General features: G+C 41.1%; 1 pseudogene; it reads right to left on the bottom strand.

Annotated features, from left to right (window-relative positions):
- Nucleotides 1-1,219: 1,219 nt before the first annotated feature.
- On the bottom strand, nucleotides 1,220-1,605 carry LOC100355029 (activated RNA polymerase II transcriptional coactivator p15 pseudogene; annotated as a pseudogene).
- Nucleotides 1,606-16,584: the final 14,979 nt, after the last annotated feature.

The raw sequence follows: 16,584 nt of genomic DNA, 5'->3' as shown, positions 1-16,584 counted from the left end.
CCTCAGAGTGGGCTCAAATTCTCCTTCAGTCTCCCACTGGGTTGCCAAAGTTATGGAATTATAGCGTCTCTGGAGAGTGCTCACGTGAATTCCGTGAGTTCTCTCACCCATCGTCTTTTTTTTCACAGTCTCAGTTCAGTAGCACCACAAATTTACAAGGTCCTAATCTCCTGTTCATTCGCCCCGCCCAGAGTCAGGTTTTTCTGCTAGGCTCAGGGCCGGTGCAGACCTGAGGTCGCTCTGCTTATGACGTATGTCCAAGATGGCGCCTGCTCTATGTCTTGCTCGCCCTTGAGAGGTGAGCGGAGAGAGAGAAACCGTGTCTGTACCAGTCACCTTTTTTTTTCCCTCTCTCTCTTCCAGTTAGCCTGGTGAAGTCCCCCCCGCCCGGGGGTCATTCCCTCTAGTCTCCTCTCTCCGCTTGCCTGCTGGTGTCTCGGGCTATTGAGGTTCGGCTCACCTCACGTTCCAGCGCTGGTGTGTTGAGTCTGCCGCTGGTGTCCCGAACTGTGGGCTCCCACGCTCTCCACGCAGGTCCGCTCCCCTTCCAGCACCGATGTGTGGTTCGGAGCCCTGGACGTCCCAAGTCTCCCTGCTGTTGTCTGTGTGGCACGCACTCCCTTTCGAGCACTGGCGCGCAGACCCTGCGGCTTGCGAGGCTCAGTCCCGCGGCTCGGCTTCCGCAGCTCGGTCCCGCGGCTCGGCTTCCGCAAGGTGGGCGACCTTGTTCTCCCAGTAGGTCCTCTGATTCACGGCCACTCGATCCAGAAGAGTTTCTTCTGCAATATTTTCATGGTTCTTTTTTCTGAGGCTACCGTAACTCCCATTTATTAAACTAAATTTTCCCAGACTATCGGTGCGCCCCCTCACTATTCCGCCATCTTGGCTCCCTGGATTTCCTCTTTTGAAAAATGTCTATTGAGGTCCTTGGCCCATCTCTTAAGTGGGTTGTTTGTTTTGTTGTTGTGGAGTTTCTTGATCTCTTTTTAGATTCTGGTTATTAACCCTTTATCTGTAGCATAGTTTGCAAATATTTTTTCCCATTCTGTTTGTTGCTTCTTCACTCGACTCAGAATATTTTTTAATAATGCAGATTTTAAAAAGTATTCATCTTTCAAATTGTTATGCAGTCCAAATATACAATAACTTGGGAAACAACATTTAGAAAGCAAAAACCAATTTAAAATGACAAATTAAAACAACTAAGATATTGTATGACTCAGGTTTTACAGTTTTCTATTTGCATGAACAATTCAGAAATCTGTTTCTTCAGCTGGCTCCACTGTTCTGGATTTAAAGAAATGCCTTTTCTCCTGGTTTCATTTATTCTTCAGGATCCATCCAGTATTCTGGAATATCAACTAGAACTTTCCCTTTGAAGTCCCAAACACTGATGTACCTCATTTTTGCCAATCTGAAACATGTTATCATCTCTGCTGCTGCTCTGTTTGGGAGATGAAAAGCTCTCAAGGTCGCAACAGTCTATTGATTCTTCACAGGTTTTTCTGGAGTAATTTGCTTTTTCCTCTTTAACTTTTTGTCAACTTCACTGTCAGAATTACTGCCAGATGAGCTTGAAGAAACAAGTTCCTTTCACTTAGGCATTGCTCCTTTCCTGCAGTCAAATAGTCTCCGACTCACTCATGACTCTCAGTACAACCTCAAGTATCATTTGTTAGGTTGTTGGATGGTGATGAATTTTTTCAGTTTTTGCTTGTTTTGGTAGGTCTTTATTTCACATTCATTTATGAAACACAATTCTTGGTTGGCAGTTTTTCTTTTTTAGTTTTTAAAAATTCAATGGAGTTCATAGATAAAATTCAAATAATTTAATGATAATTCCCCTCCCCCTCCAATTCTTTTTTAGTTTTGGTATTTGAAATAACATATTTTTAATTTATTTACAGTCAATGGCTTAATGATCAAACAAATGCAGTTTTCTACAGAAAAAAGGAAATAGACCATAGTTTAGCAGGAACATGGCAAGGGCGTTAAATAATCAAACGGAAAGATGACTGTTTCAGCCATGTACGGTAAATTTTAAAGTAATTATAGTTCACTAAAACTGGACTCTATCACTCCATTCTCTCCTGGGCTATAAGGTTTCTGTTGAGAAATCTGCAGCTGGGGCTGGCACAGTGATGTAGTGAACTAAGCCTCTACCTGTGGCACCATCATCCCAAATGGGTGCCAAATTCAAGTCATGGGTGCTGCTCCTCTTCCAGTACAGCTCTATCTGCTATGGCCTAGGAAAGCAGTAGAAGATGGCCTAAGTGCTTGAGCCCCTGCATCCAATTGGGAGACATGGAAGAAGCTCCTGGCTTCTGGCCTCAGATCAGCCCAGTGGCTGCAAGGCCTTTCTCTCTGTGTCTCCCTATCTCTATCTGTAACTATACCTCTCAAATAAATAAAATATCAAAAAAAGAAATATTAAGAAAAAGAAATCTGAGGTCAATCAAAAAAATTAAAAATCGACTAGGAGCCGGCACCGCAGCTTAATAGGCTAATCATCCGCCTAGCGGCGCCGGCACACTGGGTTCTAGTCCCTGTCGGGGCACCGGATTCTGTCCTCTTCCAGGCCAGCTCTCTGCTGTGGCCAGGGAAGGCAGTGGAGGATGGCCCAAGTGCTTGGGCCCTGCACCCCATGGGAGACCAGGAGAAGCACCTGGCTCCTGCCATTGGATCAGCGTGGGGCGCTGGCTGCAGCGTGCCTGCCGTGGCGGCCATTGGAGGGTGAACCAACAGCAAAAGGAAGACCTTTCTCTCTGTCTCTCTCTCTCACTGTCCACTCTGCCTGTAAAAAAAAATTAACTAGGAATTCTCTCTTGCAAACTATGTGTTGTGGTTAGTTGCTTTTCTGATTATGTCTATCTGAGGTTCTATGAACTTCCTTTATTTGGATGTCAGTATCTTTTGCCAATTGGTATTTCCTCTATTTCACTGAAAGATTTTCTAAGCCACTCGAATATTGGTTCACTTGCTGGTATCCCATAGATCCTGAACACTGTTTTCATTCTTTCTTCGAAATATTTCAAAAGACATGACTTCTAGATCACGTATCATTTCTTCAGCTTGATCTAGTCTGTTAGTAAGGATTTTTGCTTTGTTTTTTTTTCTTTGACTTAATTTTTACTTCTTTTCGAATACTTGGTTCTCATTAACATTTGTATCTTTTGGTTGATTCTCTCATTCATGTCAAGTACTGATTTCCTAATTTCATTTAGCTGCTTATCTATATGTCCTTGTGTCTCTAAGTAACATTCCAACCATTCTTTTTAATTCTTATTCATTCCCTTGAATAATGTCTTTCTTCATGCCCTGATACTGTTCCTATGGAGGCATCATATTACCTTCTTATTTATTATTCCTATGTTTCTATGGTGATTTTTGTGCATCTTGGATATCTGTTTCTATCTCTTTAGAGGGCATTTTCTGTTAACTGAAAGGTTTTTTTCCTTAAAATGTGCCTTTGCATATTGGTTTGTAAGACTACTAAGTTCCCAATATCACAAGTCCCAAACCATCTCCTGGATGAACTGGAGACAGTAGCTTCTGAGGGGTTGACAGCAGGCCCTACTTGTGCTGAGGGTGTAGGTGAGCAGACGCCTAACTGATGCCCAAGTCAGGAATTGGAGTTCCATATCAGTGATGGCTTCAGAAGCAGGATCTTCTTATAGACCCCTAGCCAAAGCCAACTCCAGATCTCCAAAAATAGCATTCATGCTAGGAGGACAAGAAAGGTCCCAGAGATACTGAGTGGCTAGATCCATCAAAATGACAGTGGAAAACAATAGTCAGGCCACTGTCTTAGGGCTGATGGCTGGGCTGGTTGGGGAGCAAGAACCTCGGGCTAGAGCTACAACTGAACAGCATCACCCAAAACATGGCAGCTAGTGTGGGAGTAACTGGAGCCCTGAGTTCTACATTGGGCCTGGGCAAAGCATACACTGCCCACGACCAAAGCAAGGGGGAGAGGGTTGATGCACTGCATTGTGAAGGGATTGGAGATCCCATTTCTTTTTTTTTTTTTTTTAGAAAACTTTTATTTAATAAATATAAATTTTGAAAGTACAACTTTTGGGTTTTCACTCCCATAACCAACCCCCTATCCACAAACCATCCCATCTCCTACTCCCTGTCCCATCCCATTCTTCATCAAGATTCATTTGTGATTATATTTATATACAGAAGATCAACTTAGTATACACTAAGTGAAGATTTCAACAGATTGCACCCACACAGAAACACAGAGTATAAAGTACTGTTTGAATACTAGTTTTACCATTAATTCTCATAGTACAACACATTAAGGACAGAGATCCTACATGGGGAGAAAGTGCGCAGTGACTCCGTTGTTGATTTAACAGTTGACACTCTTATTTATGACGTCAGTAATCACCCGAGGCTCTTGTCATGAGGTGCCAAGGCTATGGAAGCTTCTGGAGCTCACAAACTTCGACCTTATTTAGCCAAGGCCTTAATCAAAATGGAAGTTCCCTCCTCCCTTCAGAGAAAGGTATTTCCTTCTTGGATGGCCCGTTCTTTCCACTAGGATCTCACTCACAGAGATCTTTCATTTAGGTCTTTTTTTTTTTGCCAGTGTCTTTCTTGGCTTTCCATGCCTAAAATACTCTCATGGGCTTTTTAGCCATATCTGAATATGTTAAGGGCTGATTCTGAGGCCAGAGTGCTGTTTAGGGCATCTGCCATTCTATGAGTCTGCTGTGTATTCCATTTCCCATGTTGGATCGTTCTCTCCTTTTTAATTCTATCAGTTATTATTAGCAGACACTGGTCTTGTTTATGTGATCCCTTTGATACTTAATCCTATCTTTATGATCAGTTATGAACTTAAACTGATCACTTTGACTAGTAAGATGGCATTGGGGCTTGCTCCGTGGCTCAATAGGCTAATCCTCCACCTGCGGGGCCAGCACACAAGGTTCTAGTCCTGGTCGGGATGCCAGATTCTGTCCCAGTTGCCCACCTTCCAGGCCAGCTCTCTGCTATGGCCCGGGAGTGCAGTGGAGGATGGCCCAGCTCCTTGGGCCCTGCACCCGTATGGGAGACCAGGAGAAGCACCTGGCTCCTGGCTTCAGATCGGCATGGTGCGCCGGCCACAGCAGCCATTGGAGGGTGAACCAATGGCAAAAGGAAGACCTTTCTCTCTGTCTCTCTCTCTCACTGTCCACTCTGCCTGTCAAAAAAAAAAAAGGATGGCATTGGTACATGCCAACTTAATGGGATTTGAAGTCTCATGGCACGTTTCTAGCTCTAGCATTAGGGGTAAGTCCAAGTGAGCATGTGCCTGACTGTACCTCTCCTCCCTCTCTTATTCCCACTCTTATTTTTAACAGGGATCTATTTTCAGTTGGGTTTAAACACCTAAGAATAATTGTGTGTTAATTAAAGAGTTCAAACAATGTTATTAAGTAGAAAAAGAAAATACTAAAAAGAATGGGATGGCGGAATAGTGAGGGTGCGCACCGATAGTCCGGGAAAATTTAGTTTAATAAAAGGGGAGTTACGGTAGCCTCAGAAAAAAGAACCAGGAAAATATTGCAGAGGAAACCCTTCAGGATAGAGTGGTCCTGAATCGGAGGACCTACTGGGAGAACAAGGTCGCCCACCTTGCGGAAGCCGAGCCGTGGGACCGAGCCGCGGAAGCCGAGCCGCGGGACCGAGCTGCGCAAGCCGAGCCGCAGGACCGAGCCGCTGGAACACGAGGTGAGCCGAACCTCAATAGCCCGAGACACCAGCAGGCAAGCGGAGAGAGGAGACTAGAGGGAATGACCCCGGGGGGGGGGGAGGACTTCACCAGGCTAACTGGAAGAGAGAGAGAGGAAAAAAAAAAGGTGACTGGTACGGACACGGGTTTCTCTCTCTCTGCTCACCTCTCAAGGGCGAGGAAGACAAAGAGAAGGCACCATTTTGGACATACGTCATAAGCAGAGCGACCTCAGGTCTGCACCGGCCCTGAGCCTAGCAGAAAAACCTGACTCTGGGCGGGGCGAATGAACAGGAGATTAGGACCTTGTAAATTTGTGGTGCTACTGAACTGAGACTGTGAAAAAAGAGACGATGGGTGAGAGAACTCACGGAATTCACGTGAGCACTCTCCAGAGACGCTATAATTCCATAACTTTGGCAACCCAGTGGGAGACTGAAGGAGAATTTGAGCCCACTCTGAGGGCAGAACAGATTCCCTGTGTGTTCCATGGGAAAGAGCTTCTGATCTCTGGCTCCTGTGGGTATATCATTTGCCTGCTAACTACCTCCAACTTCGTTCAGCTGTGCATAATAACTTCCCTTTTGAATCAAAAAAAAAAAAAAGAAAGAGAGAGAGAGAGAGAGAGGTTTACCATGCCTAACCTGGGAGTGTCACCTTTGGCACACCAAACAGAGCTCTCAGGCCACACCCATCTCAAGCCCTAAGGCTCCATCAAAAACAGAGAGTCCACTTAATCTAGAGTCATAGTATAACAAGAAAAAGCACCACAGTGAAGAAACCAAATATCTCCAATATGCCAAATAACAAACGCAAAAACCAAGGTAATAAAAACAAGGAAGTCACCATGACGCCCTCAAATGAAAAAGACACCCCAATTCAAGATTATGAGGATGATGATATAGAAGAAATGCAAGAAGGAGATCTCAAAAAATTGATAAGAACATTAAGAAGTTCTCAAAAACAAATTTTTGAACTACAGAAATCCTTAATGGACAAGATAGAAAATCTCTCTCGTGAAAATGAAATATTAAGGAGGAATCAAAATGAAACGAAACAACTAGTACAACAGGAAACTGGGATAGTGACTGAAGTGAAGAATTCAATAGATCAAATGAAAAATACAATAGAGAGCCTTACAAACAGAATGGGTGAAGCAGAAGAGAGAATATCGGACTTAGAAGACAGAGAACAGGAAAGGATACAGTCAGACCAAAGAAAAGAAGAGGAAATTAGAAATCTAAAACATATTGTCGGGAATCTTCAGGATACTATTAAAAAACCCAACATTCGGGTTCTAGGAGTTCCTAAAGGCATGGAGAGGGAGAAAGGATTAGAAGGCCTTTTTAGTGAGATATTAGCAGAAAATTTCCCAGGTTTGGAGAAGGACAGAGAAATCCTAGTACAGGAAGCTCACAGAACCCCTAATAAACACGACCAAAAGAGATCCTCACCACGGCACGTTGTAATTAAACTCTCCACAGTGAAACATAAAGAAAAGATCCTAAAATGTGCAAGAGAGAAACGTCAGATTACTCTCAGAGGATCACCAATCAGACTCACAGCTGACTTCTCATCAGAAACTCTACAAGCTAGGAGGGAATGGCGAGATATAGCCCAGGTACTAAGAGAGAAAAACTGCCAGCCCAGAATATTATATCCTGCAAAGCTATCATTTGTGAATGAAGGTGAAATAAAGACTTTTCATAGCAAACAGAAATTGAAAGAATTTGCTGCCACTCGTCCAGCCCTGCAAAAGAAGCTTAAAGATGTGTTACACACAGAAACAAAGAAACACGGTCATCAATATGAAAGAAGGTAAAGGAAGGAAACCAAGGAAGGAAACCTCACAGCAAAAGATCACAGGGAATTCAAAGCATATATTAGAACTTATCTTAGGCAAATGGCAGGGCAAAGTTACCACTTATCATTAGTCACATTGAACGTGAATGGCCTGAACTGTCCAGTTAAAAGACACCGATTGGCTGATTGGGTTAAGGGACAAAACCCATCTATTTGCTGCTTACAAGAAACACATCTTTCCAACAAAGATCCATACAGACTGAAAGTGAAAGGCTGGAAAAAGATATACCATGCCAACAGAAATGAAAAAAGAGCGGGCGTAGCCATCTTAATATCAGACAACATAAACTTTACCACAAAAACCGTTAAGAGAGACAAAGAGGGACACTACATAATGATTAAGGGATCAATTCAACAGGAAGATATAACAATTATCAATGTATATGCACCTAACTACAGGGCACCGGTTTATCTAAAAGATTTGTTAAGGGACTTAAAGGGAGACTTAGACCCCAATACAATAATACTGGGGGACTTCAATACTCCACTCTCAGAAATAGACAGATCAATAGGACAGAAGATCACCAAGGATACAGTAGATTTAAACGACACTATAGCCCAAATGGATCTAACAGATATATACAGAACTTTCAATCCTACAGCTAAAGATTTTACATTCTTCTCAGCAGTACATGGAACCTTCTCTAGGATTGACCACATACTAGGCCATAAAGCAAGTCTCAGCAAATTCACAAGAATTAGAATCATACCATGCAGCTTCTCAGACCATAAAGGAATGAAGTTGGAAATTAGCAACTCAGGAATCCCTAGAGCATACGCAAACACATGGAGATTGAACAACATGCTCCTGAATGAACAATGGGTCATAGAAGAAATCAAAAGAGAAATCAAAAACTTTCTGGAAGTAAATGAGGATAACAGCACAACATACCAAAACTTATGGGACACAGCAAAAGTAGTGTTAAGAGGAAAGTTTATATCAATAGGTGCCTACATCAAGAAATTGGAAAGGCACCAAATAGATGAGCTTTCAATTCACCTCAAGGATCTAGAAAACCTACAGCAAACTAGACCCAAATCTAGTAGGAGAAGAGAAATAATTAAAATCAGAGAAGAAATCAACAGGATTGAATCAAGAAAAAATTACAAAAAATCAGCCAAACGAGGAGCTGGTTTTTTGAAAAAATAAACAAAATTGACACCCCATTGGCCCAACTAACTAAAAAAAGAAGAGAAAAGACCCAAATCAATAAAATCAGAGACGAAAAAGGAAACGTAACAACAGACATCACAGAAATAAAAAGAATCATCAGAAATTACTACAAGGACTTGTATGCCAGCAAACAGGGAAACCTATCAGAAATGGATAGATTCCTGGACACATGCAACCTACCTAAATTGAACCAGGAAGACATCGAAAACCTAAACAGACCCATAACTGAGACAGAAATTGAAACAGTAATAAAGGCCCTCCCAACAAAGAAAAGCCCAGGACCAGATGGATTCACTGCTGAATTCTACCAGACATTTAAAGAAGAACTGACTCCAATTCTTCTCAAACTATTCAGAACAATCGAAGAAGAGGGAATCCTCCCAAATTCTTTCTATGAAGCCAGCATCACCTTAATTCCTAAGCCGGAAAAAGATGCAGCACTGAAAGAGAATTACAGACCAACATCCCTGATGAACATAGATGCAAAAATCCTCAATAAAATACTCACCAATAGAATGCAACAACACATCAGAAAGATCATCCACCCAGACCAAGTGGGATTTATCCCTGGTATGCAGGGATGGTTTAATGTGCGCAAGACAATCAATGTGATACACCACATTAACAGACTGCAGAAGAAAAACCATATGATTATCTCAATAGATGCCGAGAAAGCATTTGATAAAATACAACACCTGTTCATGATGAAAACTCTAAGCAAACTGGGTTTGGAAGGAACATTCCTCAATACAATCAAAGCAATCGATGAAAAACCCACAGCCAACATCCTATTGAATGGGGAAAAGTTGGAAGCATTTCCACTGAGATCTGGTACCAGACAGGGATGCACACTCTCACCACTGCTATTCAATATAGTTCTGGAGGTTCTAGCCAGAGCTATTAGGCAAGAAAAAGAAATCAAAGGGATACAAATTGGGAAGGAAGAACTCAAACTATCCCTCTTTGCAGATGACATGATTCTTTATGTAGGGGACCCAAAGAACTCTACTAAGAGACTATTGGAACTCATAGAAGAGTTTGGCAAAGTAGCAGGGTATAAAATCAATGCACAAAAATCAACAGCCTTTGTATACACAGACAATGCCATGGCTGAGGAAGAACTTCTAAGATCAATCCCATTCACAATAGCTACAAAAACAAGCAAATACCTTGGAATAAACTTAACCAAGGACGTTAAAGATCTCTACGATGAAAATTACAAAACCTTAAAGAAAGAAATAGAAGAGGATACCAAGAAATGGAAAAATCTTCCATGCTCATGGATTGGAAGAATCAACATCATCAAAATGTCCATTCTCCCAAAAGCAATTTATAGATTCAATGCAATACCAATCAAGATACCGAAGACCTTCTTCTCAGATCTGAAAAAAATGGTGCTGAAATTCATATGGAGGCACAAGAGACCTCGAATAGCTAAAGCAATCTTGTACAACAAAAACAAAGCCGGAGGCATCACAATACCAGATTTCAGGACATACTACAGGGCAGTTGTAATCAAAACAGCATGGTACTGGTACAGCAACAGATGGATAGACCAATGAACAGAATTGAAACACCAGAAATCAACCCAAACATCTACAGCCAACTTATATTTGATCAAGGATCTAAAACTAATTCCTGGAGCAAGGACAGTCTATTCAATAAATGGTGCTGGGAAAATTGGATTTCCACGTGCAGAATCATGAAGCAAGACCCCTACCTTACACCTTACACAAAAATCCACTCAACATGGATTAAAGAACTAAATCTATGACCTGACACCATCAAGTTACTAGAGAACATTGGAGAAACCCTTCAAGATATTGGCACAGGCAAAGAGTTTCTGGAAAAGACCCAGGAGGCACAGGCAGTCAAAGCCAAAATCAACTATTGGGATTGCATCAAATTGAGCAGTTTCTGTACTGCAAAAGAAACAGTCAGGAGAGTGAAGAGACAACCGACAGAATGGGAAAAAATATTTGCAAACTATGCAACAGATAAAGGGTTAATAACCAGAATCTACAAAGAGATCAAGAAACTCCACAAAAACAAAACAAACAACCCACTTAAGAGATGGGCCAAGGACCTCAATAGACATTTTTCAAAAGAGGAAATCCAAATGGCCAACAGGCACATGAAAAAATGTTCAAGGTCGCTAGCAATCAGGGAAATGCAAATCAAAACCACAATGAGGTTTCACCTCACCCCGGTTAGAATGGCTCACATGCAGAAATCTACCAACAACAGATGCTGGCGAGGATGTGGGGGAAAAGGGACACTAACCCACTGTTGGTGGGAATGCAAACTGGTCAAGCCACTATGGAAGTCAGTCTGGAGATTCCTCAGAAACCTGAAGATAACCCTACCGTTCGACCCAGCCATCCCACTCCTTGGAATTTACCCAAAGGAATTTAAATTGGCAAACAAAAAAGCGGTCTGCAGCCTAATGTTTATTGCAGGTCAATTCACAATAGCTAAGACCTGGAAACAACCTAAATGCCCATCAACGGTAGACTGGATAAAGAAATTATGGGATATGTACTCTTTAGAATACTATACCGCAGTAAGAAACAACGAAATCCAGTCATTTGCAACAAAATGGAGGAATCTGGAACACATCATGCTGAGTGAAATAAGCCAGTCCCAAAGGGGCAAATACCATATGTTCTCGCTGATCGGTGACAACTGACTGAACACCAAAAAGGAAACCTGTTGAAGTGAAACGGACACTATGGGAAACGGTGACTTGATCAGCATAGCCCTGACTGTTAATGAACAACATAATACATTATCCCTCTTAGTAGTTTTTTTTGTCTGTTCTACTTAATACGACTGGTTTAATTCTGTAATTAACACACAGTTATTCTTAAGTGTTAAAAATTAACTGAAATGTGATCCCTGTTAAACATAAGAGTGGGAATAAGAGAGGGAAGAGATGTATAATTTGGGACATGCTCAAGCTGACTTGCCCCAAATGGTAGAGTTAGAAACATACCAGGGGATTCCAATTCAATCCCATCAAGGTGGCATGCACCAATGCCATCTCACTATTCCAAGTGATCAATTTCAGTTCACAATTGATCATAATGAAAGGACTAAGAGTCAAAGGGAGCACATAAACAAGTCTAGTACCTGCTAATACTAACCGATGGAATAAATAAAGGGGAGAGTGATCCAACATGGGAAGCGAGATACTCAGCAGACTCATAGAATGGCAGATGTCCTAAATAGCACTCTGGGCTCAGAATCAGCCCTAAAGGCATTCGGATCTGCCTGAAAAGCCCATGAGAGTATTTCCGCCATGGAAAGTTAAGACACTCTGGCAAAAGATCTCTGCGAGTGAGATCCCAGTGGAAAGAACAGGTCTTCAAAGAAGGAGGTACCTTTCTCTGAAGGGAGGAGAGAACCTCCACTTTGACTATGAGCTTGTCTAAACAAGATAACAATCGGAGAACTCAGAGGGCTTCCATAGCCTTGGAAAGTCATGACTGGAGCATAGGGAGACTACTGATGGCATAGACAGGAGTGTCAATTGGTAAAGTCAACAACAGGAGTCACTGTGCACTTACTCCTCATGTAGGATGTCTGCCCTTAATGTGCTGTGTATTGAGATTTAATGCTATAACGAGTACTCAAACAATATATTTCACTTTGTGTTTTTATGGGGGTGCAAACTGTTGAAATCTTTACTTAATGTATACTAAACTGATCCTCTGTAAAAAAAAAAAAAAAAGGAATTATCAACTCCCAACTTGACTCTCACTGGGATTAAACATGACAATAGGTCTGATCTGATTTCATCATCATTTAAAAAAAATCATCTATTATTTTTCACTTTATGTTTCTGTGTGAGAGCAAACTGTTGAAATCCTTACTTAATGTATACTAAGCTGATCTTCTGTATATTAAGAGAATCGAAAATGAATCTTGATGTGAATGGAAGGGGAGAGGGAGTGGGAAAGGGGAGGGTAGTGGGTGGGAGGGACGGTATGTGGGTGAAGCCATTGTAATCCATAAGCTGTACTTTGGAAATTTATATTCATTAAATAAAAGTGAAAAAAAAATAAAATCTTTAAAAAAAAGAAATAAAAAAAAGAAAATACTAAAAAGAATGAAATAATAAGTGTTCCTCGACAGTCAGGACAAGGGCTGATGAAGTCATTGTTTCTCATAGTGTCCATTTCACTTCTACATGTTTCCTTTTAGGTGCTCAGTTAGTTGTCACAGATCAGGGAGAACATATGGCTTTTGTCTCTTTGGGACTGGCTTATTTCACTCAGTATGATGCTTTCCAGATTCCTCCATTTTGTTGCAAATGACCGGATTTCATTTTTTTTACCACTGTGTAGTATTCTATAGAGTGCATGTTCCATAATTTCCTTATCCAGTCTTCTGTTGGTTGGCATTCAGGTTGATTCCATGTCTTAGCTATTGTGAATTGAGCTACAATAAACATTGAGGTGCAGATAGCTCTTTTATTTGACAATTTAATTTCCCTTGGGCAAATTCCAAGGAGTGGGATGGCTGGGTCAGGTGGTAGGGATATATTCAGGTTTCTGAGGAAGGAGATCCCATTTCAAAGCCCTAGGGCATGAGCTGCTACTGAGCTAGGTGGGGCATGGAAAAATCAAAGCCTTCAAGCAGCAAAATGCATGGGACAAGAAAATCCAGCCAGCTGTTCACAGGAGGGGCAAGAGTCCAGAGTGCTACATGGGATATGTGTGCTGCAATTCTGGCTACAGTCATTGGGAGGGGCTAGATCCAAGTGGTACGGAACATAGTCTGCAAGCCCTTCTCTGTGCTGTTACTGGAAACACTGATTCACTGTTAGGAGTGAGAATGTGTTCCTGGGTCTTTTCCCCCTTCAAGCTTCCCAGACTATGCACTATCCAGAGTGTGGGCACACACCCTATTATATGCTGGGAATCTACTGCAAGAACTATCCTTAGTGTGCAGGGAGCTCTGAGCCTCAGTCAGAAGTCTGGGTGGGTATCTGTGTACCCTGATTCCTGGTTTGCACAGATTCATGCCACACCAATAATGCTTCAAGTGGTTGAGAGAGGGCAGGTACTGGGGTTTCTGATCCTCTAATCTGAGGGGCAGACCTCCTTACTCCTAGGGTATGGGGCTAGATATCCCAGCTGTCTTGCATCCCTGGATCCTAAGATACAAGAAGCTGTGTGGACAAGGGTTCTGGGTAACTCGTGCTCTGTTGGGTCCAGTTGTAACTGTAGAGTTCAATCTGCCTCTCCAGAATTGAATAATGTCCTTGTGGCCCCTGGGAAGAAGATAAGCAAAGGCTTCTGTCCCCTAACACGATATGGCTTGCCAATGACTCCTTTTACAACATGTCACCACACACAGCTTGTGCTCTGTGGGTTGGGGGAGGGAACATGAGTTCTTTCTCTGAAGGAAAGTGACTGTGAGGTTTCCAGAGATCTTACTGAGCTAGTGGTCTTTGGTGAATGATTCCTCTCTAGTAAGCACTGCCCATGAAAGGTATCCCTACAGATGGGCTCTACTGAGACTCTCCTGTTCATCCTTTTCCATGAAACAGATAAGTCCCCTGGCCATGGGGCCTGAGGTTTAGACACTGTGGGTTTGGCTTTATTACCCTTTCTACACTTTGCCTAGGATAACTATCCTACTGTGTTCCTACTGTTCTTTTACTGTATCTTCCTCAGGCATGCACCTTAAGATGTGGCTGCTTTGGTTCTTCTCAGTGGAGGAGGAGATGAACAGAGTTTCTCTATATGGCTACCTTTAATTTCTCTGATATCTACATTCTAAAAAGGTAAAATTTGACCCTGTGTGACTCAATATAGAAAAAAAACTTAAAATGGATTAATCACTGAAACATAAGACATTAAAATGTGAGGGACAGATTCTTAACACTGATTCAGCTAGTTTCTTGGAAACAGTCCCAAACACACAATCAACAAAAGCAAAATTAAACAACTTCACAACAAAGAATAAAGACGATGAAGACAAAATTTACAGAATGGGGGAAAATATTGCACACCATAAAAGTGATAAGCAACTAATAACAAAAATAAAGAAAAAAAACAAATAATTCAATAGGAAAAAAACCCAAATAATCCAATTTGAAAAAGGACAGATTTGAATTTATCCAAAGATCAGTGCTATGGTTTCAATATGGTTTGTCCCTTCTGAAATTCATCTTGAAATTTAATCCCCATTATAAAATATTAGAGCTGGAACCAACTGAGATATTTAAGAACTGATTAGGGCTTGGCTTTCATGATTGGATTAATGGTCAACAAGTTATCTCAACATAAATTTGCAATAAAACCTACTTTGGCTAAGATTCTAGTGTATTCCTTGTATCTTCCATGTGATATTATTTACCACCTCAGGACTCTGACAGCAAGAAAATTTTCATAAAATATTGGTGTTACTAGAATAAAACTGATTTTCTTTAAAAAAAGAGAGAGAAAAAGAAAAGAGAGAGAGAGAAAGAAAGCAAGCAAGCTAGCTTTCACCAGACATCATTTTCAACTTGGGATCAAAAATATGAGGCAAAATAAATCTCTTTTCTGACTTATTCAACCTCTGGTATTATATTAGAAATAGAAAATGGACTAAAATAGCATATTAATTGTCATCAATCATATAAAAAGCTGTTCAACATCACCAACCATATGAGAAATGACAGCAAGTCTTGGTGAGGATGTAGAAAAAAGGTAACCTTTACACACTGTTGGTAGAGACAAATTTGTAGAAGCAATATGTAAAACCTTATTGAAGTTCTTTGAAAAATTAACAGATCTACATTGTGATCCTATAATCTAACTTCTAGATATATATATCCAGAGGAAATTAAATTAGGAAATAGAGATATCTGCACTTTCATATTCATTGCAGCATTATTCACAATAACTAAGACATGGAATCAATCCAGGTACACAACAATGGATAATGGATATGTGCTACAGACTCATATATACAATGTATAATGGTTCAGCCATAAAAAAGAACAAAATTCTATCATTTGCAGCAAAATGGATAGAGCTAAAGAACATGATGCTGGTGAAATGTTAGACACAAAAAACAATGTCAAATATACTCTCTAATACGTGGAAGATTAAAAAATTGATCTGAACATAGAATAGTGATTATTAGAAACTGAAGAGGGAGTTAGGAAGTGGTCATTGAAGAGACTGAATAATGGATACCAAAACACATATATAGTAGAAATAAGATCTAGTGTTCTACAGCGAGGTGAGGGGGCTGTACTCATATTTGACAGTAGGTATTTTGTGAATAACTACAAAATGAAAGTTTAAAGATATCAAGCATATCATGATTAGGAGATAGAAACATTAATTACTGGGGCTGGTGCTGTGGCATAGCAGGTAAAGCCGCCACCAGCAGTGCTGGCATTCTATATGGGCACCAGTTTGGGTCCCAGCTGCTCCACTTCAGATGGCCTGGGAAAGCAGTGGAAGATGACCCAAGTCCTGTGGCCCCTGTACCAATGTGGGAGACCCGGAGGAAGCTCCTGTCCTGGCTTTGGATCAGCTCAGCTCCAGCTATTGCAGACATTTGGGGAGTGAATCAGCGGATGGAGGGCCCCTCTCCATTTCTCTCTCTCTCTCTCTCTCTCTCTCTCTGCCTCTGCCTTTCTGTAACTCTGACTTTCAAGTAAATAAATAAAATATTAAAAAAGAAACATTAATTACTGTGATTTTATCATTATACATTGTATAGTCATACATAAATTGAAATACATACTGTACCCATAAACATGTACAATTATTGTCAGTCAAAAAATTGTTAATGCCTTAAGAAGATGGAA

Source organism: Oryctolagus cuniculus, chromosome 11 (genome assembly GCF_964237555.1).
Source record: "Oryctolagus cuniculus chromosome 11, mOryCun1.1, whole genome shotgun sequence".
Classification (NCBI taxonomy): domain Eukaryota; kingdom Metazoa; phylum Chordata; class Mammalia; order Lagomorpha; family Leporidae; genus Oryctolagus; species Oryctolagus cuniculus.
Note: the sequence above shows the minus strand (reverse complement) of the source record. Positions and strands in the feature narration are given on the sequence as shown.